Source organism: Lagopus muta, chromosome 6 (genome assembly GCF_023343835.1).
Source record: "Lagopus muta isolate bLagMut1 chromosome 6, bLagMut1 primary, whole genome shotgun sequence".
In the NCBI taxonomy this organism is placed as follows: domain Eukaryota; kingdom Metazoa; phylum Chordata; class Aves; order Galliformes; family Phasianidae; genus Lagopus; species Lagopus muta.
The window spans coordinates 11,412,883-11,436,485 of NC_064438.1; the positions used below are offsets into that span (position 1 = coordinate 11,412,883).

Below are 23,603 nucleotides of genomic sequence, written 5' to 3' on the forward strand. Positions count from 1 at the left end.
AGTGAAGCATGGACAGAGAGAACACTGAATATGAAAAAAGACAACCAAATTCTTCAAAGAAAAAACCAGAAACTGGTAGCAAATTGCAGGAGGTATTTAAAAGCATGTAAAATAAATTATTTCTTAAAGTAGCCACTTTTCAAGATTTCAAACTTCTTGAACTTGCAAACTTGGTAGTAGCTACAAGAAACAATCAGCCAATAGCAAATTAATTAAAGCATGCAATTTTCACATAACTTTCAAGACTGAAAAACACAGCCTCTTCTAAAGAGATCTAAGATACATAACTGACACTAAAGAATACAGTGGGTCTCAGAAGAGCCCGAAGACACAGCAACAGTAGCGTATTTGGCCTGTTTCAGGCCACTAGCAAAGATTTTTACTCACTAAAAAATAAATGGGAATTCACTGATTCAGGCAGGCATAAGAAATATGAATCACATCTTTTCACAGAAGCAGATATACGGAATATGACATCTAAATATCCATTTAATTACAAAGGAGAACACTGGATATTCAGACAAACTATATTGAAAGACCCTATTGTTACTAGATAGCTGCACTAGTTTGATGCCACATGAATTAGCTGTTCTTATCTCAAGTTAGAGATGGTCAAGTAGAGTAGCAGGGTAGGTACGGCCACAGGCCTGTTTAGAATCCATCACTGATGACCTATAGTTTTGGTACCTACCAAAGCCATACAACTTCCATGCACCCTGCAATAGATAGTTAAAAGACATACCACAGTAGATCCTCCAGCTCTGTTCTTGCTGTGAATACCATGGAAATTCATTTGCCTCAGTTCATGGCAGTTCTACTCTCATTTGCAAGGCAAATCTGCGGTAGCGTTGTCAATGGGGAGTGAGCCAGAATGCATGCAGGTGAAGAATTTGACTCTCCATCCTTAAATGCATTCAATTAGATGTGTGCAAATGAAGCACTTGAGTGAAAGATTCACCAAAACCAAGCTGCTTTAACGGCAACGTTAAGCTGTATGCCTAAGCGGATGAAGTGTTTCCATATAAAGATGATGTATGAAGACTGCTCTGAAAGTAATTTCCCCTATTTAATTATGTTGGCCCACAACGCCACAGTCAGATGTTGGTGGTATGGCAGTAGATGTTGAACCTTCCTGCCTATATTGCATTACATTTTGTTGCCATGCAACAGAAGGCAGTGGAGGGACAGCCTGACAAAAAGATGTCTGACACACAAATGTGGATGAAGCATTTCTCTATGTGGGAAAAAACTGCACCCATTGACATTCATCAACACTTGCAAAACATTTATGGAGACCAGAACACGGATGTGAGCACAGTGATGCATTTCAACAGTGGTGACAGAAGGTCACCTCTGCTGATACAGATTTCATGAGCATGGCATGCAGGTTTTTGTTCATTGCTGATGACTCTATGTTGAAAAATAGTGTTTTGTACCTGAGATTTTGCTCCATCAAATAGTGTTATTGTGCTCTTTCAATCTGTTGCAGTTTCCATGTAAATAAATAGGAGGCATTACTTTCAGAGCAACCTATGTATCACTTCTCTAAGTTAATACTTACACAAGCTCTCTCTTGTCTTGTCTAGTCTTATCTATAGCACTACTGTCTTTTATTGTTCAACTTATTAAAGGCCTCTGAAATGCCCTTTTTCAACACAGCACACCACCATTACTCAGCAAATAATCAGAAAAAAATATCTTCACAGTAACAGAATAACAATATTTGGCCAAGTGATGGCTCAAATCAAGATGCTGATCCTTACTTTTCAGGGCCAATAATATGAAAGAGTTAATTGCTGACAGCACTTATGTACAGCAGTGTTTTGTTTACATAAAATATCTCCACATAAAAACTTGCACGTAGAACACTTGTGAATAACAAAGGTCTTTCCTTTTTAAACAAATTGAGAAAAAGTAATCATCCTTCACAGGTGAGATATTCTGTTTATTCTATGGAGAATCATTTCAGTCTAAATTAAACTCTTGAAATGGTTTTGGTGATTGCTGCAATAAGGACACAACAGGGAAAAGATCTGGGAAGGGAATAACACATTAGATGAATGTGACTGACAAATATTCCTAGTATATGAAAACTACTGTGTTAGGTTTTTTTTAATCAAATATCACTATTATTATGTGTAGAATCTAATGCTGCTTATCTGCCTTAATAGAAAATATCAATCAGCACTCTAATTATCTTCAATACGGACTGTTTCATAAATAAATTAAAGATATGTGTCTCTTCAGCATCCAATAAAACAGTCGTGGTACAAAGACACCTTCTAGAGATTAGACCAGCAGAAAACCCTGCCAATCCACTATTTAAAAATGAGATCTTTTTTGCCTTCGCCTTGAGTAAACAAACACATAGCAGTGTGAAAATGGCTTGTCTGTTAAAAATTGAAGACTATTAGGGGGAAAAATGCAAAGAAAGATGTTAAAAGCACAATATGAAACTCTGGCATTCTCTGTTTTCTCTAACCTAAAACTTCACAACAAAAATATAACCAAGTAAAAGTCATCAGAAGTGTGTGGAAAGGGTTGTTTTACATGTTCTCCTTTTCCAAGCTCTGTAAATACATACTTCTTCAACTATGATTAAGAACACTGCTGCTAGCAGCCATAGGGAAAAAAACCAACAGCAATAAACCCTAATATGAAGTCACAGAACTACACCATTACTGAAAAACAGGTGCAAGATTTCTTACTACAGATTTTGTTTTTCTTTCTAATATGATATGTCTACCCATTCAACTACTTAAATTATCTCAACTGCAAACATTTTTGAGAGAATTTTTTTTAAAGAAGTCCAACAAGAATAAAAAGGAATAGTGAAATCCAAGTGCCTTAAAAACAGCTGCGTGAGACACACTATAAACAGCGCTTTGAATCTGTAACTTGTTCATCATGCTGCTAACATTTTCTTTTTTCCAAGGAATACTAAGTGATCCTTCACATACTGCTGAAGGTAAACTGCAGTAAAACGGTGCTTGTCAAGAAATCTTCTGGAAGAATCATTTGTCTTTCTTAGTGACATTTCCTTACCATAGCGATGTGCCCCCAGAGGCTTTCTTATGCAGGGAAGAGTGATTAACAAATGGGCTGAAGAAGACCAAAGCAGTCCTGTATCCCCCCCCTCCCCCCCAAAAAGGGTCCAATGGAGACTCTACAAAAACCACATAGCTTCAAACCATATCATTTGCACAGTTTAGCCTCGTGTAATAAAGAAGTCTCACTGAAACCAAAATCTTCTTGCTAGTACAGCTGAAACATTCACCCCAACAAAGGTCAGATCCAGACATACGGGGTCTCTGCATGGCAATACTCAGTCTACCCCTAGTTCTGACAAGATGGCCAGAATCAGAGATGAGATTTGTGGTTTACTGCATGGTTTGCCTCATTCTTCCAGTGAGATAATGGGAAACATAAGATATGAGCTGGCTGGCAGACTCACAAAGTTAGAGCTGAACTACAACTTAGGGTCAGACCCCTAAGGCAAGAGAAGGAACTGAGGATACAAATGTGTGACACTGCTCCTGTCACTGGGTCCATCTGTAGCATGGAGTTCCTGGGAGATAAGGAGTCCAACTCACATAGGAGTCATAGGCCTAAAGTTGCCATTGAACATAACTGGGTAATAAGAAGCGTATTACTTGCCTGATCAAGTATCTCATAATAATTATGTTATTCCAAAATCTGTAAGTCAGTAGGAATCTTTCTATTGACTTCAAAGGGGCTTTTGATCAAGCCTTGCCCACTTAGTAGGATACCCCTCTCCCTGTGTCATAATTTTGCAGTTGCCATCAGGAGGCACTCAACTTGACAGACTCACTGCTCAGCCACAACAGTGCTGCTGGGAGGACACTTTCAGTTTTGGACATTTGATTCCATTTTATAACTTCAGCTAACCACTGATCTTCAGTACCTGCGACATTCACTTGATCAAAAAAGAAAGAATTAATTAACATGAATTTAAGAAAAGAATAGCACTGAAGAGACCTCTTGTGCTAACTGGACATGGTCTAGGTCTGACTTCTGTTGATCTACATATGTAAAACAACACTGGCTATTGGTACAGAATACAGAATGTATAAACATTTTTCAATCCAAACAAAAGAGGTGTGGAATGACAAAGTTCCCTCTAACATACATAATACGTTATTTATATACTTCCCTGACCATTAGGCAGAATCACGTAATAATCATTTATAATGAATCTCTGCATACACATTACTTCTGAAACTGCATACTGTGTGGCCACACTGTAACTTGTCACTGAGAGACATTGTGGAAATCCCCCTTATTTCATGGATCATTGATCCAATGTGTAAATCCTTCTTAGCTTGCAAGCCATTGACCAGATAAAACATAAGGGCTCCAAAGGGAAAGAGCCTTTCTGGTCTGCTGAGCAAATTCAGCAGTAGCGCATGTACTTCAAATTCACATGTGAAAACCTCTTTGAAATCAGGGTCCTGATCCTGCAAATACTTACGCTCATAACCTATAAGTCACCCCAATGCAAGTCTAATATACTTATCAGGCACCTTTAGAAGAACAGCACTGCGCTACCCACGTTAAAGTGTTTGTTTCCAGGATCAAGACCTAAGTGCAACTGGGAGAACAACGTCTAGAAATAATTAAGCCTTTTAAGGTTTTTCAAGAAAAAATAAATAAATAAATAGATAAATAAATAAATATGATGTTGCCTGTTGTTATTTCTAAATGAGTAAGTGTGAAAACCTGCATCCATATACACTGACATTTTTAATAATTTTACTCTCCACACTTTCCAAACAGCTAATTGGATTTCCCCACCATCTTTAATGCTACTAAGAATCACAGATTTTAAGCCAATTCTGCAAATTTTCAGCTATGATTCAGCAGCCGAATGTCTCTTAAATTCTATCAGTTAGTAATAGAGACAATGCTCTTACAATAATATTTTGCCTTTTAAGCATTTTGTTACGAAACACATATTTTCCTTAATTTCAGATCTGAGACAAATACAAATTCAAGCTACAGAAACACAAATGTTATTTTCTGTGGTGCTGGCACGCTGTTATTTTCCAGATCACCCTAACATGAGGTAACTATTATCGATTGTGAAAGCACAACAGGTGGGTCACATGAAAGGTCACATTAGTTTTGTTCACAGGCCCAAACAGAAGGTTTTCATTATCCTTAATAAAAACAGAAGCAAGTAATAAAATATATCATTGCAATAACATATCTCTCCATTCATATGCAATAACCTCATACATTAGGTCCTACAATTTCAAAATACTGCTGTTGGCTCCAGCAGCATGATTATTTTTGCGGTTGCAACTTATAAAAATAATACTATAAATCATAGTTTGACTTGCATATTTCCACACTGTTCTTTTGAACTGCTTTTTGAAATGTTTTTCTGGACAAACCTTCGCAAAGCACGTATTCATTTAGAAATGTTAAGCACTTTAAATGGTCAATAAAGTGGCAAAGATTTTTAGTAATTCCTGTCATTAACGTAACAGCAAATCACGATGACCCAGGAGTAGTGAGGCACCTTGCTCAAACCCTGATGCCATCAAGAATAGAATCGTAAGTTGGACACGGTGTAAGGAAGTCAAAACATATCAGATCCCTTCATAATAGTCGTCAGGACAAGCTGGTTGGCCAGTTCCATTCTCCCTACAACACATGTGTACATGTGTACGTATGTACATACATACATTCACACATGCTTGCCCATTTTAGAAGGCCCATATTTAAAATGACATCAATCAGCCTGTCAATATCTAGGTTAAAGAAAACACTTAATATTTGGTTCTCTATTCCTCAATAATGATGCCTAGATAACTAGGCTGGAGGATAATTAGTGAATTGGCTTTTCTTCACAGCTTTCTCTATCTATAAACTGTTCTCCAGTGCCTTATTCTGGTGTGCAATCACATCTCAAACGAACATACCTGAGCGTAGCATAGAATTGAAACTAAATTTCAATGGAATTTACGTTTGCCTAAAGCATGATTTCCCAGTGCAATATGGGTTACAGGCATTAGTGCTAAGTCCAGAACATTCCTGCTGCTAATACAACAGCAAAGACCTGCTCTTGAAAGCAGTATCTTGTTATCAGAAAGCAACATGTGTTGCTGCAAACAGCAAATGTATGGAACAATGTACCTCTATCTGCGAATGCAAAATACCCCTGCTAGAATGACTTTTAAACCGGGCTCCAAAAAACCAAGCTGCTTATCAGCCTGCCACCTAACTGTGAAAAGCTCATCTTGGGGCATGTTGTGTCTGCAGAGTGACTTGCACTCAGGCAGCGAAGCAGCAGCAGTTCAGCCTCCTGCGCCGCCCATTCCTGCAAGTTTTAGGGATGGATTTAGGACAATGCGTTTCTTTTCAGATCCACACCTGCTGGCATTTCTGACAGACTGTTTTGTCATGTGCTTCTTTAAGAGGTTTAAAAATCTTTCTAGCCATTTGAAAATACTAAGCTGCAGCTTCACCCTTTTTCACACCTCACTTCTCCCCCTCTCACAGTCTGATGTGCTAATATCAAAAACCCTAGAACATAAGTCAGTAAGTATATTTCCATGTTGGGTGAGGCACAAGGGTTAGGAAGATCTCGAGCATTTTCGGTCAGAGAAAAGTCTCCTCAGTTACAGCATATCTGATATAGACGCACGCTGTGTGGTATCCTCCAGCCTAGAGGGTGTGCCAAAACCTTTATCTATAAAGTGCTAAAGTAAAAGCAGTGGCAGGTAAATAATTTAGATATAGACAAAAATGTGCCTTGAAAGCAGAGTCCGACCAAACAGAACGTGTTTTATGCTCTTCCTGCTCCCCTCCAGGGAGTTATTGGAATTAATCCAATTAGTTTAGATAACCAAATCTGTATTTCACATTTTGCTTGCATTTTGGCGTGCTTTATTCACAAAGCAATTTTCAAAAAGAAAGTTAAAAAAAATATCAATTCTTCTATTTGCCTCTGTGAACTTCAGCATAAATCAGTAATTTTTGACAAATTATACAAAACCACAGAGATAAAGTGGTAAAAAGGATTTTTGCTCCCCATATCCCAGGGACATGTAAAGCAAAAAGAACCTGATCTAAAATGTGGTATGTAACTGACATTTTGAAAAGAGAGCCTCGTGTGAAAAATCAAAAACATTGGAGGAAAAATTCCAAAGTTGATAGCCTGGTTTATATGATTTACAAAAGGTCAGCCCTATTTCTGGACAATTTTTTGAAAGATTTACAGTATTTACAATTTCTGCATCTTTCGTGCTACTGGCACACTACATTTGTCTTCCTTGTGCTCATATCAAGGCATTATCTATGTTAAACTGGGGAACCTATGTACAAACGGCTCATAATTAGATACAGTCCCACCTGCACTATACACTCTTCCTCTGAGAATCCACAGGCAATGAGATTTGCTATAAATGTAGGATGAATTATAGATAACAGCATGGTGAGACTGGCACCGATGGTAGCCCTTCCTAAAGCATAACTGGTAAAACTGCTGAAACAAGAGCAGCTAAAATATGTGTCCAGCCTCCTAGTTTTAATGTTTTTGTTGCCCTCTTTGTTTTGTTTTAATAAAAAAAATAAAAAATAAAAGAAGGTTTGTTACTTGCATATATCTGTGATTAACTACATTATGTATATTGCATTATATACATTACAGACATTGCATTATATATATTTTATATGCAGCCAATGACAATTCCTTTCCACTCAGTGGTGCCAAATGGTTGGACACCCACAATCTAAAGCAAGGCTCCCACATCCATATTTTAGCCACCAAATCAAAGGCGGCTGGACTCCGGGAGATGTCTGCCAAATAATTCTAATAGCAAGCACTATTCAGAAGGAGACTACAGCCATTTGGAAGCCTCAGTGTGAGACAGAACTCTAACTTGAGACATTCCTATTCTGAAAACATCACCCCAGTTCCATGTCATCATTTTAGTAAGACTTCCCTAAGGGAGTATTTGTACCATACATTTATGGGTTTTGGTTTGGTTTTTCCTGAGACATTTCTTGACCAATACATATCACTGATTAGTTTCCACCACTCAGTAGTACCTCCCCAGTATTCATGCAGGAGTTTACGCACCCCCTGAAGTTAGCAGGTTTCTGACTCTCACTCTGAGTGGCTTTTTTGGGGTGCGGGGGTGAGGGCTTTTTTTTTCCTTTTTTTGGCTTAGCTTTGAAACAAGCTGTTTTCTAACAACTAACCAAACATTTCCCACAGTATCACACAAATACATGTGCTTACTCACGCACACGTTTTAATGTATACGCAGCATACAGTCCTTTCCAGTGAGGACTAACTGGCTTCAGAAATGTATGGAAACAGACGACCAAGACACCTGTTGCGTTCAGTCCTTCTCTGCCAGTCTGTATACAGACTGAAGTGCTCCTGTAGCGTTCCTATTTGCCGGCCCCGTTGCACACTGAGAGCTGGATACAGAACAGCTAGTTTCATACATACACCTTGTTTTGTGCCTAACAAAGAATCTGGCAGTTTGAACTATAATTTCAAAAAGGTCGTAAAAATCTGGAAGAAAGCCGATGCATTTTGGATTCAAAAATTGTAAAGCCTATCACAGAATTGTATCTTTCTCCCTCTCACTTAACAGTTGTTCTTAGTTCTCAATTACATTCCTTCCATAACGATGACAATGTAAGCTAACACAGCTTAGTCTGGTTGGCAGAGCCATCTATGAACAATGAGGCCAAGTCAGAGGCTTAACCTTTGAATTTTAGTTGTATGATTAATCTGTAGTGTCCTTAGTAGTATTCATATATTACTAATTAATTGCACTAATTCCATTAATTTAGGTAACACATGCATTGACTTGAGGAAATTTCAGACTCTGGTCAGTATAAGAAATTACATTACATCCTGCAGATGATGAAAAAAGGAAGGAAAAACCTTTGTACCTACCAAATTGAGCTGTTGTGATCTCAAATCAGTTGTTCTGCACGTACGGATATAATGACAGGAAAAAATGTAATTATAATTAGGTGTCTATTTTGATTTTTCTCTTCATAGTATCCGTACTGAATGTCATTTGATTTTAACAAACTATAAAGTCATTTCAGGCAGGCACTGTACATACTTGCAGTTACTGTTCTTGGAGTCTCTAGTTTCTTTCATATGGAAGCATTTAAATATTTTTAAGACTTAAAAAAAAACCAAAAAACACAACCAAATAGAAAATATTAATTGGCACAGTGATCATCCAAAAAAGCAAAACAAATAATTACTCCTCTGAGTGATGTATTAACTCCTCTGCTTTCAAAGGACAAGATATGAGAAAAACATCTTAAAAGAAAAAGGAAACAAAAGTCAGTGAGGTAAGGCTCAACTGCAGCCCGATTTTGTTATTGGAGCTATGCAACAGTTAAGACATGAGCCCAAGAAAAATCTTATTTTACTTTAATGGGGCTCTATAAGTGCCTTTGGGCCCAAACATATATGAAGGATGTTCGTAAGGATCAAGTCTTTCAATTTTCAATAAATGTCCTTCCTGAATTCAGCTTTCTAGTTCTAAGATGTCTATTTTTGACTCTTATGCTGTGTCGTTACCAGGAAACTGTAAATTTTCATCAGGCAATATTCACACCACCTAACTTCAGATACCTAGCTTAACTGCCTAGACTAGGAACTAAGGCTTTCTGTACCATTGCTGACATCCCCAAAACCATAAAAGCTATGCAGACAGACCATCTCTCTCTACTCAGTGCAAAAGAAAGCCTGAAGTTAGATAAACTATGCAGAGAAAAATTAGAGAAATTTCATTTTTTTCATTTCAACACAGTTTGGGACACAACTCAGAATTACATTTTGAGGGAAGTTAATCTTGAGAGTTTCAGTAAGGTTTAGTGTAGACTCTTATCATACAATGTTCAGATCATTACAGAAGCACAATAAGTTAGGTAGAGAAAATTGATTCAGTATTAATGAAACAGATTGTGATGGCTCTATCAACCTAGGGAATGCTTTCCCAGAAAGGGGAGAGGAAGCCAAATGGGCCATTTGAAAATAGAATGAAGGTGATGAGAAAAAGAAACATTGGAACTGCAACAACATTGAATAAACATTTCTATTAATAATCATAGAGTATTTTAGTAACTTGCATTTGTTGCATTAGCACAAATGAAAAAGATATATATGGTTCTTTAACAGAAGTATCCAAATTGTAACAAAACAGTACTCCATCTACTTGGAATACTTCTTGGAGCTACTTTCAGTACCATATGCACATCAAATGGGTCGCTTATCTGCACCAGGCTTTTTGCTAGCAGTGTCTAGAAGTCAATCTACATCTTTCCCATTTAGTAGTGCCAAAGCCACTGTAGGATTTTTTTTTGTTGACCAACTAGATTTAACACTTCTGTACCTCGTTTCTTGTTCATTCTTCAGAAAACCACAGAAAACAAATTATACCATGGTAATCTGGGTTACCTGCAATTATACTGTTCTTATGTAGATTATGAAAATTATAGGAAAGATCACAGTGTTTTCTTTCTATCAAGACCAGGTGTCAACACCACTATTTAACAGGTAGAGACTGTTCATATAAAACTGCCCCAAAAATACAGTTTTAAAAGTCACAGATTTTATAAAAAATAAATTAGCACAGCAAGATGCAAAATTATTTCATCTTACCCTGCCTTATTTGTTAAGTTTCTGCTTGCTTCTGTGCCATTATCATTGTAATGCAGCTTCAAATACATCACATGTTCTCCAAATCCCTGAGAGACTTTCTGAACAGTGACACTGTGCCACTGAAGAGATACAGAATGCTGAAGTGTCAACTATTGAAAAGTAAAATTACTTCCTTCCAAACTAGTCCTTCCGACAGCACCTTCCCTTTCTTCCCCCCCCCCCCCCCAGGCCAAGCAAATCACTTGTTAAATACCACGCCTCTTTTTTGTGATTTCCAGGAGCCACTGGCACCTGATGGGCTGTGAAACCACATAGAAGCCTCAGAAGACTCAAAATCTCAGCTCCTGGATGTTCACCATCTTTTGACTTCACTGCAAGTGAACTTTTTTTTTCCCAAATGACTAAATCTTTTCACATGAAAAGAGATCTGCAGAAAATTACAAGCAACCATTTAAGTTTACAACACATCTTCCTCTCATCACCAAAGACAGGCTATCTGACCAATGCATCCCACTTCTCACTTGTCAGGCCCAATATAACAAAGTGAGGTTGGCCCAGATAGGGTGATGGTAAGTGTGTTTTTTCTCTCTCCACATCAGAATGCTGCCTATCCCAGCTCAAGAAGAAGAACAGTAAGACTAACCCTAACCTACTTTTACCCTACTACTTTTGCACATGGGCACCAATTAAAATATTGAATCCATTGAGTTAAGTAGCAGGTTTCTCATTCAACATTAATAACAACCCCCCCACCACACGTTGCCTAAAAGTTAAAATGCATCTGTTTAAAATATAGATAGATAGTTTTTAGTACCAACAAGCATGTTAATTGTAGTAAAATGAACAATACTGGAATTGTTTGAAGACGGAATTAAATTTAATGAAATTCACAAACAAACCCCTTTTAGAAAGTAACAACAGTTTTTTGAACATTAAAGAGAAGCTCATTATATCAAGACAACTCCAATGTAAAAGGCAACCCGGCTTCAATCACTGCATATCTGCATGTTAATGAACTTGCTGTGTGCAGCAGGGACTGAGCAGAGTAAGTAATGGGAAGACTGTCTTAAAGCATACAGTACACTTTGAAAAAAAAAATCATGCCACCTTTAATCAATGAAACACCTTTTCATTCGTACCCTAATAGTAACTGAAATGATTTCAAACGTAACACAAAGGGAAGATGATACTTAGTAAAGGTTTCTTTAAGACATAACATTTCTTGCACATTCTTTCAGCATTCACATGCTGTCAGCATCACTGTGGCAAAGACTTTCAAGTTTCAGCAGACAGATACCGCCTAGTACAAAGTCTTTGTCATAATAATTTCATTGCAGCCCCCTGATCAAACATCTAGACAAATCTGAGACTGAAAAGTGAGAGCTAACCAGTGACCTTTGATTAGAACCACAAGCACCAGTTTTAATAAAATGCCTCATTCATTGCTTTCCACTGCCAACAAGGAAGGTGTGTTTGAGCCTGAAAAATGTAGTCAATAAACCATTTACACTCATATAATGATTCCTATTATTCACAGTTAGAATTTGTGACTGTAGCAAGTGAAACACAGACATCTTAAAATAGCTAAATGAAAACATACTGACAACGTTCTACCTTTAAAATATATTCAGAAGCCTGCCTCTGCCTTTCTGTTGCCTGCTGCTGGCTTTCATGTCTTGCTGATCGTATTGTAATAGGGTTGTTGTTTTTTCCCCCCACACCTTCCTTCACACAATGTTTGGTTTGTTACCATTTCTCAAAATCTACGACTGTTGGCAGAGTCCAGTTTTAAGGGGCCTTTACATTTGTACCTTGTTTGTAATTTACTTAAGTAACAGTGCCCCATTCAAATGTGTATTTATAAAGCAGCCTTTTATGTACGTCATATATAAATATTTATACATCAAATTTTGAAAATTCAACTCATTTCTGGAGGTGAATATCCTACCAAACTTTGACGAAAGATCGTAGAAAAGACTTTGCAGACTTGAGCGGTTTTTCAACACACTTTTTGGTTAAAAAAAATAATAAAATCCAAGTTTCTGGTTTCTAGAACAGAGGTTCAAGGAAACACAATTAAAATCCATTTCACATATTTGTGCTTTAGCATACCAAGCAAGAGGACAGAAAGGGGGTCTTATCACATTTATTTCCCACTTGAAAAGAGAAAGTCTTAAGCAGGGTAATAAATATTCAAATGACTTTGCACCACTGAGCTACCATATCAAGCTAATGATCTGTAGTCTGGAGCTCTATAAAAAGAAAGCTTACTGCCTGCCGTCACCTAGAGGTGTTGCTGTAAACACTGTGGGGGAATATTCTCCTCTCAGTGTGTGTGCGCGTAACTACACTTAATGTTGTTTTCAAGACAGAATATATTGCTGAGTCGTAAAACGGAAAGACAGGATGAAATAAACGCAGAAAAATTCAAGGACAAAATGAATTAAAAGAAAGTTTCTCATGATTTAACTTAACTTTCTTCTTCACCACGCTGTGAAGAAGTGGGTTTGGATTTCAGGCCTCACTTGCTATAGCTGCAATGCAAATGAGAGATACGGATGTTTGGTTACGCATACAGTGAGAGCTCATGGCTGGTTAACTCAGAGCAAGATGGGTGAATTCCATAGCCTGCCTCAGCTTGCTCTAATATCAGATTCACTGCAACACAACTTCTGATATTATGAAGTGGTGTGGCCCACTACCTAAGAGAGAAGTCCCTTCAGGCAGGAGGGAAAAAGGAACGAATGAGAGATTTGTTCTGAGCAGTCGGCATCCTCACTAGGGCATGGACCAAGCACACATACGCTCCATTGAAAGCCAGGGAGAAAGGGCTGCTTTAAGTACAGAGAGAACCATCGCTAACCGCACGTGTAATGGTATAAAAAAATCTTATCTTTATTACAGAATATTGCATAAGAAAGAGTGATGGTCTGCAATTTAAGCACAGGCCTGGAAATGAGCCATATCTTCTGAGTTTGAATTCTGGCTAGGACCCAAACCATCTTGAAACCTTCCTGCTTCAGTTTCCCAACTGGAAAAGTGAGAATAAACATACTTGCCTACAGAATTTCTCCCTCAAAAGTAGAGGGTTAATTAAACACAGTGTACTACTATCTTGGCTATTTAGATGCACTAACATCCCTTTTCATCTCCATGCAAATTTAAAAGACAAATAGCAATTGTGCATGCCCTCTCTGACATCCATTCACTTTTTAACATGTGAGAGTGATTAGACATAGCAGGGTAGAGAAAAAGATTGACTGGAAAAAAAAAACCTACATGGAAAATGCACATAATGCACATATAGCAGAACAAAAAGAAAACTCACTGAAGCTTGTCTTTATTTTCTGAGTCTTGCTTTTCCCAAAGCACTTTTTCTAAACCTGGAGGAACATGTCTGTCATCAGAAATCAGGTAGCTCTCAGCAAAGCCAACAGGATTTTACATCTTCACACGACAAACCTGGAACTTGGTCAAGAGTGAGGGAAACAATTAGTCATTTTCCCAATACAGTAATGCAAGCCAGGCTTCTGTCTGTGTTTTGGTCATGTAGACTGCACTGCAACCCCTGTTAGCCCAAAGACTGATATCTTCTTGCCCAGTATATACAGCAAGCAACTCCTGGCCTTTCTTCAGGCTTTGAAATCAGCTGGAAGAAGCAAAGTCTTGTTCAGTGATAAAAGTTATATGTTATTAGATACCAACTATCAATTTTTCATCATTCCATCAGGACTGAACTACTCAAATTCACTCAGCACATAATCAAGTTCTAAGGCCTCTATCAGAAACAATTTCTCCCATACTAGGATAGAGCTGAAGATCCTATTGATCCTCTGTTCTGGAAAAAGGCACACACAACACAGGCTTTCAGGGACCTCCTTCCATGACTTGCCTACAGTGTCTCCAAAAATGAGAGCACTTAAAGGACAATTCTCTACTGACTTAATTTCTGACAGAACTGTCAGAAAGTGAAAGAGTCCAGAATCTGTGAATGCAAGTGAGATGTTAAATAAGAATGAGAAGCTAAGGTAGCCAAGATGTACCAACTCAGTGACCACTTTACCAAAAAGAATAAAGGAGGGATTGGGGAGCGAGGGAAGGAAAAAAGGACTCTTATTGTGATTCATTATAAGGAGAAAAATCTCTCCCTGTTATTGACAAAATTGTAACTCATAAAGCTTGCTTGTCTTCCAAAGGTCTTCTGAATTGTCCACACAGACCAATTTAGCTAATACAGAAAGTACATGCAAATATTTCACAGCTTCAGAATCTGACTCCCAGAGTTGATTCTGTTTCTCAAAGGATTGATGCCTGAAAACATAAAACAAGATTCACATTCTTACTCCTTATAAACTTACTATAACAAAACTGAACAAGTGAGAGAATAAAGCCTATCACTTCCCACCAATTGTTTTCTTGTGTTTATACATTCCAAACACACAAGAAGAGAAAAAGCCAACTTCTCAGAAGTGTTTGAATACTGTAGAATCAAACAAAACCAAGAAAACCTAGAGCTATCTAGCTGAAATTGCCAAGGCATAATGTCTATGCATGCACACATCACACCTTTAGTTAATGATTTGGTTCTTATTTTCATTCCATGTTAGAAAAAGCCAGTGAAAGACCAATCTATCTCAAGTTTAGACTTCCTCGTTTCTGTTACATGCTATCTCTGCAGTGCCACCATTTAAACATATTTTAGACTTAGAATAATATAATTAGTCTTTGTTTCTTCTAAATTATTAATAATGTTCTTCAAATACATTCATATAGTAGACTTTTTTCGTTGTTGTTTTTTTTATTTCATCATTTCACTTGCAGACAGCTAAGTATAATTGCTACTGTAATTCACTATTATACTATTTGTTTCTTTCCTGAAATCGCCTGGCCTTTACACGAACACTGCCACTAATAAGGAGCAAAGCAGAGCATCAGGCATTAGCCCTAAGTTAAGTGGTAACATGATCTATTTAGTGGCACACTTATCAAGTCAGTTCTGCTGCTGCTTATTTAAATAGAAATTGAAATATTAGCTGTTCAACAAACTCCAGGCATTCTGTGCAGGAAATTGAAAGGATTCTAGACCCTCCTATAATGAGAGAACTTTTGACAAGCTCTCCCTGAACAGTTTCCTATTCTGAAGTACAGTAACATCTCTAATTAACAGTCAAGTAAAAAAATAGCAAAGCTGTGATAAGAAAAATGCTGCCAGGATACTCATGGATACATACTAGTATCATTACCTGAATTTAACAGTGTCCTTAGGTTCTGTGCTTATAGGCTAGAAAAAGGATAGCCTGTCCCAAGGAATAAAATACTGAAATGGATTGCAGATAGTACACAAGGCTCAATAAAAACTTGTTCCAAAGCACAGTTATACCTGGATTTCTAATCGTGGAAGAAGGAAAGAAAGATGTACTTGAACCTCACGCTCGAGAGAATTAGAGCTGCTGACCAACAAATGCTTCAGATACAATAGCTAACCAGGTTTGTCATGTACCTTTTTAAACACTTAGGGAATTCTCGGCCAGAGTCAGCTGCACTACTCAGATTTTTCTTTCTTTATATATACTTCAAATGTTGTGATTTGAGATTATAAAGCTAAGGGATAATGTTGTATTTCACTGTTGCCACCTGTCAGAGAGGATTTCCTAAGGGAATGCCACTTTTCCCAGGGCTTCGCACATCTGGATAAAGGGTTGAGCTTTCATTCTACACTGACCGCCTCTGAATGTTGAGCCATAAAGATTTTGATCTGTCTGTAAGTGCACTGCAATGCAGGAAAATCAAAGGAGAAGTCAAAGAAACATTATCTAAAGAAAGTAAAATCTTTACACCTGATTAAAGTTCCATACAGGTGGTCAATAGCATGGCATAAATAGCGATGTTTTACTGCAACATAAACTTCAAAATTGACCCCGCAAGCTTTTGGTCAGCAGTTGCCCCAAAACAATTAAATGATCTGTTTGCCTGAGCAAGGGCTCAGAATCATACCTCTTATTGCTGGCTGCATCAAAGACAAACACATAAATCCTATTCCATTGCAAAGAAAGTACGTTCTTTATGCAACTCCTCTTATGTCTGAGAGCATTAGATACATAGAACAATTATTTAACAGGTTTTTTAAGTGCTTGTTTGCACATAAATGCAACTTTTTCATTTTTTGCTTAAAATAAAAAAGCTGTTAATAATTTTATACTTATTCTTCATAAGCAAAATTACTCTGGTCCCTTGCTTATGACTAAACAGTGCTGTTCAACTTACTTTTTGGTGGTTTGGGTTTTTGTTTTGTTTTGTGTTTTGGTTTTTTTTTTGCACTGGAGAAGTATTACTCTATTGTACACATTTTCATTTTTAATAGATGACTCACTTGCTTGATACTAAATGGAACAAATGCCTTAGTAACATAATCAAAAATATGCAGACGTGTTTCCAGAATTAATTTTGATATTTCCTGTCACTGAACTTGCCTCATCAGAGCATAATAGTAATTTCATAGTCGTAGCAATGCTGATTTCACCACATAAGAATCTTCAGGAACATTTGAAGTCGCACATGTTCAAGACTTTTTTTGTCCTGAACAGTTACACAGCTAGTTTGCTTCAAATCCCTGCATTCTCCCCTTTAAGGCAGACAGAAACTGGATTCAGACTTTCCAAACAACGCCGGCCTAAATTGCAATCTATTCATGCTTACAGTTTCCTTCTTACAAAAGGATGCAAGTCTCCAAAATCACTATTATGCTTCTCCTTGACACTTAAATGGCTTTCTAACTATTTAAAATGTGTATCTTGATCCTTTTAAGTAATTAGACAATCAGTAAAAAGAATTTGGGCTACAACAATTATTGTTGAAGGCTTAATTTATACCCGCACCGCAGGGTCTACACTGAACGCTTATTTGATAAAAGTCTTTTCCTCCAGCCTCACACAACATTCTTCAGAAAATAATCAGCTGCACAAAACTGCTAACATATGGCAGTATTATTGAAACTGCTGTAGAAATTAAAGGCAATAAAAATCGCCTCGGACAAGAAAGGACAAATAGGCCAAACCAAACAATTATTCTTGCAGCTTTCTTTAACCACTAACTCCATTTTATATGCAGTTTCCGATCTCTCATATTAACTCTGATCATATATATTTAATTCCATTCTTAAAAATTTCAGTAGACAACTTCAGTGCTAACCTACAACTGCCCTGTCAGAAAATCTTTGATGTCACAGCATAATAGCTCCTGAAAGAACAGCACTAATACTTAATGTAACATGAAACCAGGGCCCTGCAGTGGGGCTGTCTGCTGTCAGGAACAAACAGTTTCACTGCTGTTCCCCAGAAGTGACAAGATTGAGAACTAACAGGGCAGCACCTCCTCGGTGCTACAGGAGACCTGTGCACCAGTCACTGGCAAATCCAATCCCATCACTTTGAATGCCCCACCGTTATTAATAATAAAAAAAATACACAAAAGCCATCGTTACAGCCACAGTTTTCCTGGGACGGGATGCTCTCATCATCTGTTGTAAATTCAAATGTTCTACTGTGAATTATTCCTACGATGCAAATGATCAAAAGAAAAGGAATCTGTATTTACATGGAATTTCCTTAATTTCATGCTTGTAAATAAAGATACTTGTTTTGCCCGAGGCATTCAAGAATTTATACTTTTGCTCGTGGTGACCTTTGGATCTCTAATGTTTTGAGCTGAAATTTTAACATTTAAAGTATTACTAGATGGCCTTCAGCAGAAAACGCACATCTTTCTCAATTGCTAACACAGGTGATTATGGGCCCACTTTTGAACTTAATGCCAGATTTTAACTAATGAAAACCATTATGCCTGACGGAAAGCACTGGAAAGATCAGATTCTAAAATCTGAACGTGGCCCCATTCTGAATGGTACCGAATGTCACATGCTGAGTGCCCTTTTCAATGGAACTAAAGGCTCTCACAGGAGGTGTAAGACCCCTGCAGAATCAGGCCCCATATGTCTCTGCTTTGGGCTCCATTTTTTGACCTCTTTCAAAACATTTTTAAGATGCATGTGTAACATTGCTTTAGGTCAAAATATATTATTATACATGAGTGTACCAAGCTCCCATGGAAATCAGTTCCATTGCTGGATTTATTTTCTCTCTTGGAAAGCTGACTAGTCTATTTTATAAACTAACAATAGCTGTATTTTTAAAGTTTATAAAACCTGGCCTCTGGCTAACTCGTAAACATAGGATATATTATCCTTCTGTTTGTAAAGCTTAATCCTACAACTGTCAAGCTGAATAAACCTTTAGAATAATAGTAAAAATACCCCCCCAAAAAAAGTCATTAACAGAAAATTGAACTCAGATTGAGATAAAGCCATTGGTGACACAGTTTTTGATATATTTTGTTAGTACACATAACTGCAACAAATTTATAATTTAGATTTCTCAAAAGCATTGTTTGGCCACCTAACTTCAAAAATCACAAAGACACAAATGGTTTTTTTAGAGTATATGTGCCTTACCATCCTCTCTCAATGAATCTCTGGTACTTCACAAAAATAATCTGTAATGCTTTAATCACAGAGGACCTTACTGGCACTGCATTGGAAATGAGTTTCTTGCTGATTCAGAGCGCATGCCCACACAACAACATTAAAAACTATCTGCTCATATGTTTACAACTCCTAGTTTTTCTTCCTAGAACGCACTCGAATGCAACACCCCAGGTACAAACACTGAGTTAGAGGCATTCTTTACTTTGTAGTCTAAGTAGATTACACAAGAGAGGAAAGAAGGATGCTGGGAGCAAAGTAACACATTTGTATGCACAGTCCATAGCAGCATCATAACACCAGTAAGTGCCAAGTTATCCTCTTTTCCAGGCTGAGGCCACAAACACTTGCTCCCTCTGCCCTCCAGGAGGCACATACAAGGGCTGCTCCAGAAGTAACGCCTGCTATTTTTTTATATTAGCCTTCCATGTCCTCATGCTGGTACACGTTGGTGGTATGGCAGTACAGATTGAACCTTTCCACCAATATCCCATGACTTCTTGTTGCCATGTGACAGATGGCAGCAGAGGGGCAGTCTCACATAATGGCGTCTGACATAAAGATGCAGATGAAGCAAAGGTATATAACTGAATTCCTCACTGTGGAAAAAAGTTGCACCCATCGACATTCATCAACACTTCCTGAATGTTTATGGAGACCAAAAAGTGGATGTGAGCACACCAAGGTAGTGGGTAATGCATTTCAGCAGTCGCAAGATCAACACTGGGTCACCTCTGCTGGTGGAGATTTCTACGAGCACAGCATGCAGGCTCTTGTTGATCACTAGCAAAAATGCACAGCTAACGATGGTGCTTCTGTTGAAAAATGTTGCTCTATCAAATTGTGTTATTGTGCTCTTTCTAGCTGTTGCAGTTCCCATGGAAACAAATAGAAATAGCAGGCATTACTTTCTGAGCGACCTACTTATGATTCCCCCTCTTATGAATTTCACTGCACTGCCTAGGAAGCCACCGCTCTTCCTGTAGGAAGCTACTGTCCCTCTGCTCAAACATTGCTTTATTTGAGATGCAGCACCAACTACCTCTCCTTGCCACATTGTGGCATTTGGAGCACTCACAGACATTTTCTGAACCTCACCAAAGGTGGGGAAAAAGAGCTAAATGTATCATTTCTTCTGCCCCTCCAGCTAGACTTGTTACAACGTGTCCATCTACACTCTAATCTAGGCTATATATACACTTTGCCTCAGCCTACTTCAAGGATGGACCATAAGGAGAAAGGCAAACAGTCAAGTTTTAAGCTAGCATTTACTTGTACCCCTAGTCCATCTTGATGGCAGCAAGCAAAAGTTTTACAGAGATAATGAAATTGTCTTTCCTCACTGGTCTGAGAAGGCCAAAGTTTGTTCCTACTGCGAAAAAACCAGCACCATTACCCCCGTCTGAGACATTTGGGATTTACCCAAGATTCTTCTTCTTTTTTTTTTTTTTTTTTCTATTGATCCCTTACAATGCTTGCTCATGAGTTTAGAGAGAATTATGACCAAATGTGTAGGGGAAAAATTAAAAATATAATTGGGAATAATCATAAATAACAGAAAAAGTCTGGTTTCCTTAATTCCAGCAATGCTAAAGTAGGGACAAGATCATGCTTCCTAGTAGAACAGGTGAGAGGAGGGAAAAAACAATTAGAACCAAGACCTTACTTGGTCAAGGTTTTTTGAAAGAAGAAAAATACCTGAAGCAACTGCCCAGAGATTTTAGTTCAGATGAATTTTGCTGCTCATAGCACCTGAAAAGCACTCCTCCAAAATGAGAAGGGGAAAAAAAAAAAAAAGAAGAAAAAAAAAAAAAAGCTGATAGAAAACAATGAGAACTTGGAAACAGAAAAAGTCATTATAAACAAAATATAACTGAGCTTCAGAATTCGATATAGTAACTGTAGGCAGGCATTATTAATTTCTGCAGATAAACAACATAGTTCTAAAGGAGGGAAGAAATAAAATCTGGGTCAAACGCTGATCTCATGATCAAAAATCTTAGCAATTTCATATTATACATAAGTTGATTACAAAGAACATGTTTATTTAGCATCAGTAATTATGTAAAATGAGCCATTCCCTCTAGAGATTATCCATAGCCTTCTAGACAAAACAAGCCCCAGAAGATTTTAATCCTGACCATGTTGAAGGCTGACCATTAAACAAAGGAACAGGTCAGTGAGGAAATTCATAAGCCAAAAAACTATATAAACCACCACTAGTGAATAAGGATTCAGTCCTCCAAAGTGCTAAGCATGTTGGCATCATTCCAGAAAAGTACTTAACTATATGCTGAATTTTAAGCACATATATAGTCTCATTCCCACTGAGATTATTCACAGGCCTTAAAGCTCAGCGTGTGTTTATACAGTGCATTGAAGAAGGACTGGAGCACTTGGTATCTTGTGGGCTTAAACCCTGAGTTTTATCAGCTGGACCTGAACGTGTTCAAGCAAATCAATTTTCTACCTGCCTTAGTCAATAACTAAACTTTGTTCTAAAGTTTTGAACCACTTAGAGATTATGAACTCCAATTACTCTTCTTCTTCCATAACCAGAAGCGTTAGAATGAAGTATCAGCAACCAAGCCTGTGCTCCACTGCAGCATTTGTTTGTTTGTTTGAGGATGGAGGATGTCAAAAAAACAACAAAACCTCTCAATGATTGTACCCTAGGCCTGAAAGGAGAATCAAAGACCATGGACCACTGGTTTTGTCTGGTTGAGGGAAAAAGAAAAGAAAAAGAAAAAGAAAAAGAAAAAGAAAAAGAAAAAGAAAAAGAAAAAGAAAAAGAAAAAGAAAAAGAAAAAGAAAAAGAAAAAGAAAAAGAAAAAGAAAAAGAAAAAGAAAAAGAAAAAGAAAAAGAAAAGAAAAAGAAAAAAAAGAAGAAAAAGAAGAAAAGAAAAGAAAGAAAAGAAAAGAAAAGAAAAGAAAAGAAAAGAAAAGAAAAGAAAAGAAAAGAAAAGAAAAGAAAAGAAAAGAAAAGAAAAGAAAAGAAAAGAAAAGAAAAGAAAAGAAAAGAAAAGAAAAGAAAAGAAAAGAAAAGAAAAGAAAAGAAAAGAAAAGAAAAAAGGCCAAAAACTGAGTATGTGCTGCTGAATTTAATGGTAATGATTGCCTGAATTACCAGGAAAACATCCCAACAATCCAACTCATCATTGGTATTTATTTTCATACAAAAATTGTGATAAGAGACAAACTGCTCTTCACACATCTGATGCTATTTGTTATGGCTTCAGCACAGGAGAACTGGCAGCTCATGGCTGTCAATGACTTCTGGCAGAAGAGAGCCTCTTTCCCAGCAATTGCCTTTACCACAGCTCTGGAATGCACCACCAGGGTTCAAGCATGACCTATGAAAACTGGCTTTGACACCTAGCATGCCATCAGACAAGCAGAAGAGCAAAATGCAAATAAATTAATTTCTCACATCAAGCAAGTAATGACTGATGTTAAAACAGCCTTTCATCTATGTGCAAATGGAGTTATACTCTCTTTCCTTTTTTTTTTCTTTCTTTCTTTTTTTTTCTTTTTTTTTTTTTTTTTTTTTTTTTTAATTTTAAGGCCTTCTTCCTTTGAAGAAAAAGAAAAAGAAAAAAAAAAAAAAAAGAAAGAAAGAAAGAAAGGAAGGAGGAAAGAAAATATTTACCAAATATTTGTAAATATAAGCAAAGGCATTTCATTACAATCTGAATTTTCAGAGATCCTGACATACTATTCGTGTGAGAATTTGCACACGGAAACTTCAAAGAAATAGAACCACGTGCACCTTCGTGTCTGAAACAGGAACTGAAAAGCTGAGGAAGACTATTGCATGTAGTGCCTGCAGTTCCTCATTTGGACAGCTATCTTATACCAGTTTTAGCTAGACTGCAGATTGTTACAGGAAGGCCTCATCTGCAGCATTCACCAAGAAAAAAGATCCCGTCTACTATGGCACATTTTTACGTGCTCATAAACTCAGTCAAGCCGTAGCAACAGACGATCCCACCAAATGTGGATATTCTTGGGGGAGACATGGAGGACCTATGGGTATTTCCCCATAAGTTTCAGTAGCTCAGTGCCTCTCATAATGAAGTTCTCTATTTTTTTGGTTTATAGATCAGTTTCCCATTTGTTACCTCTCCACCACAACTGGCTGGTCAGGCCAGATCTCAGTTATTTAGACATGGAGCAGAGAGTCCAGCTCAGACAAACATGCACTAATGGAAGACTGTAGCCTAAGATCTAGTTCTTCTGGGCTGTAGAATAGTCATCAACAGTCCCTTAAAACCCTCTCAGTGAAAGCGGTATTATAGATAAGAGCTGCAGAACTTTCCAGAAAGTTAAGAACTTAGAAAAACTGTGTGACAGAAACTATGATGTTGCTATCTTTTCCATCTCTTGGAAAGTGGA

The 23,603-nt window shown here is 37.5% G+C and overlaps 1 protein-coding gene across 8 annotated transcripts in view; it reads right to left on the reverse strand.

Moving 5' to 3' along the window:
* The window catches only part of SOX6 (SRY-box transcription factor 6), a 371,963-nt gene that overhangs the window by 330,661 nt on the left and 17,699 nt on the right, over positions 1-23,603 (reverse strand). The window contains exon 1 of one of the 8 annotated variants that reach the window (XM_048947794.1): positions 10,673-10,863. The exons of the other annotated variants lie outside the window; for them this stretch is intronic. The gene's annotated coding sequence lies outside the window, so the exon portion shown is untranslated. Of the gene's footprint in view, positions 1-10,672; positions 10,864-23,603 lie in introns of those variants that run through there. 8 annotated transcript variants of the gene reach the window in all.